Source organism: Saccopteryx bilineata, chromosome 1, assembly GCF_036850765.1.
Source record: "Saccopteryx bilineata isolate mSacBil1 chromosome 1, mSacBil1_pri_phased_curated, whole genome shotgun sequence".
Classification (NCBI taxonomy): Eukaryota; Metazoa; Chordata; class Mammalia; order Chiroptera; family Emballonuridae; genus Saccopteryx; species Saccopteryx bilineata.
In genome coordinates, this window is record NC_089490.1 from 157212508 (window position 1) to 157215848 (window position 3341).

The following is a 3341-nucleotide window of genomic DNA, read 5'->3' on the forward strand; positions in this document are numbered from 1 at the left end:
CACCTTCATAGGGGGTGTCTTTATTTTGGTGTGGGGGGTAAACTTTTTTAGAGTAGAAGCCACTCTTTGCAATAAGCTTGTTCATCTGTCAGAGCCCCCTTCCTCTACTCTATGACTAATAATGTTTATAAGAAAAAAAGAAACAGGACAAAACAAAATGAATCCCAAAAAAAGAAACCCCCTCCAAAAGACACTTTAATGAAGCAAACAATGCATTTATACAGATTTCATATTTCTACCTGCCTTTCCTGATCTGTGTTTTATATATATGATATATAAATATATAGTGTGTCCATAAAATCATGGTGCACTTTTGACCGGTCACAGGAAAGCAACAAAAGACGATAGAAATGTGAAATCTGCACCAAATAAAAGGAAAACTCTCCCAATTTCATACCTATTCAGTGCAGTTCGATGTGGGCTCACGCACAGATTTTTTTTTTCTTTTTTTTTGTATTTTTCTGAAGCTGGAAACGGGGAGAGACAGACAGACTCCCGCATGCGCCCGACCGGGATCCACCCTGCATGCCCACCAGGGGCGATGCTCTGCCCCTCTAGGGCATCGCTCTGCTGCGACCAGAGCCACTCTAGCGCCTGGGGCAGAGGCCAAGGAGCCATCCCCAGCGCCCGGGCCATCCCTGCTCCAGTGGAGCCTTGGCTGCGGGAGGGGAAGAGAGAGACAGAGAGGAAGGGGGAGGGTGGAGAAGCAAATGGGCGCTTCTCCTATGTGCCCTGGCCAGGAATCGAACCCGGGTCCCCCGCACGCCAGGCTGACGCTCTACCGCTGAGCCAACTGGCCAGGGCCACGCACAGATTTTTTAGGGCTCCTTAGGTAGCTATCCTGTATAGCCTCTACAGATTCGTCATTGACTGATGGCCTACCAGAACGGGATTTCTCCACCAAACTGCTGGTTTTCTTCAACTGCTTATCCCACCGAGTAATGTTATTCCTATGTGGTGGCGCTTTGTTATAAACGTGCCGATATTCACGTTGCACTTTGGTCACGGATTCGAATTTAGCGAGCCACAGAACACACCGAATATTCCTCTGTACCGTTCACATCTCGACTGGCATGGCCGTGGGCTGCTCCACTGTATACACAGTGTTACGTCATCACCTGTACATGCGCACATGCTGCCACATCATCCTACAGAAACTGGGAGGGGCCCTGGCCAGTTGGCTCAGCAGTAGAGCGTCGGCCTAGCGTGCGGAGGACCCGGGTTTGATTCCCGGCCAGGGCACACAGGAGAAGCGCCCATTTGCTTCTCCACCCCTCCGCCGCGCTTTCCTCTCTGTCTCTCTCTTCCCCTCCCGCAGCCAAGGCTCCATTGGAGCAGAGATGGCCCGGGCGCTGGGGATGGCTCTGTGGCCTCTGCCTCAGGCGCTAGAGTGGCTCTGGTCGCAATATGGCGACGCCTAGGATGGGCAGAGCATCGCCCCCTGGTGGGCAGAGCGTCGCCCCTGGTGGGCGTGCCGGGTGGATCCCGGTCGGGCGCATGCGGGAGTCTGTCTGACTGTCTCTCCCTGTTTCCAGCTTCAGAAAAATGGAAAAAAAAAAAAAAAAAAAAAAAAGAAACTGGGAGGGTTTTCCTTTTATTTGGTACAGATTTCACTTTCTATCGTCTTTTGTTGCTTTCCTGTGACCGGTCAAAAGTGCACCATGACTTTACGGGCACACTATATGATACACAGCTGCTGGGAGACCACCAGGCATGCCAGTTAGGGAGGTTTTTGTAGGGGTTGGTGTGGGCAGTGGTGTTGCCACGCCTGGAGCTGGAGATGGGGCCTACCCCCTCCCATCACAATCAACTTTGGATTCTGTATTTTTTTATAATAAAACGAGCATAAACCTTTAGGTTGTGCATCTGTGTTAGGGGTCACTGACCCTCGTTGGAGGAGTGCTTTGACCTTCTAATTTGGGAGTCAGGTCCCTGCTAGGGAGGGGTGTCCTAGAGGAATATCTGGGGTTGATCATGACTGGTTCATTAGCTCTATGAATCTTCTGGCAGCCAAGCCCTGGAATAAGCATCACCCATGGGCCTCAATTTCCCCCTTGTGAGAAATGAGAATGAGCTTCCTGTCCCCCAGGAGACCCTAAGAAGATGGAGGGAAGACAGGCTGATTCTGAGTACACAGCAGGGGCTTATTAAGTGTCCCTCTGAGCATGTGATGGGTTGCTTAGAAACCAAATTTTTTTACATCCCATTGCCAAGCTCTGCTGCTGTGTGACTTAGTTTCCCTAACTGCCCCAGACCAGCACTGAAGGAGGAGAGTGTCTGTTATCTCTTAGTCCTTTTCTGGTTTTGCAAGAGGCGGAAAGCATGTGTCAGCGAGTGGTGGGATCCCAGTAGCTTTCACCCTAGTGTAGCCCCACGTAGAGGCGCAGAGAGCCAGGAGGCTAACCAGCAGGGCTAAAGGGCTGGCATCTTTGAGGCTGCTCTTGCCTTGGTGCCACCCTCCAGGACTGTAGTATTTTGGGCACAATTTGCCAAGAGGGAAGACTTTCAGCTAATGAATTTGGCCGTGCTGAGCCCAGAGACGGTAGCTGCCTCTTAATGAGGCTAGCCAACAGCACAAAGACCCCTGTGTGTTCCCTGCCCACTCCTGCCCAGCGGCGGGGGTGGAGTGTCCACCCCTGTGCTGAGCACCATGAGGGAGGCCCCTGGCTCCCCCACTCCATGGTGAGGACTCCGAGGCTGAGGGGGGTGGAGGCCTCCTTGAGATCCCATGCCTACACTCCAACTCAGCCACCGGGTCGGAGGAAACTGAAGGGAGAGAATTAAATGCAGAGATCATGGGGCGTAATCTTAGCAGTTGACCTTTTGTTATATTTTTAATTGAGATATAATTCATATACCACACCATCCATTCATTTAAAGTAGAATTCCACAATTTTTAGTACATTCACAGTTGTGCAACCAGCACCTCTAATTCCAGAAACTTCCATCACCCCCAAAAGAAACCTGTCACCATCAGCAGTCACCCCCAGCCCCTGACAACCATGAATCCAGTTCCTATCTCCGTGGATTGTCTGTCCTAGACATTTCACGTAAGTGGAATCACACAGTGTTGCCTTCCCTGTCTGGCTTCTCTCACTGAGCATCATGTGTTCAAGGTCCATCCACATTGTAGTGTCAGTGCTTCACTCCTTTTCATGGCTGAGTAATATTTCAGCGGATGGATAGACCACTTGTGTTTATCTGTTCATACGCTGAAGTTGTTGCCACCTTTTATGTGTTACAAGGATTCAAAAATTATTACTTAAGTTATTAGGGTTTTTTTTAAGATTTTATTTATTTATTTATTTTAGAGAGGATTGGGAGAGAGAGAGAGAGGGAAT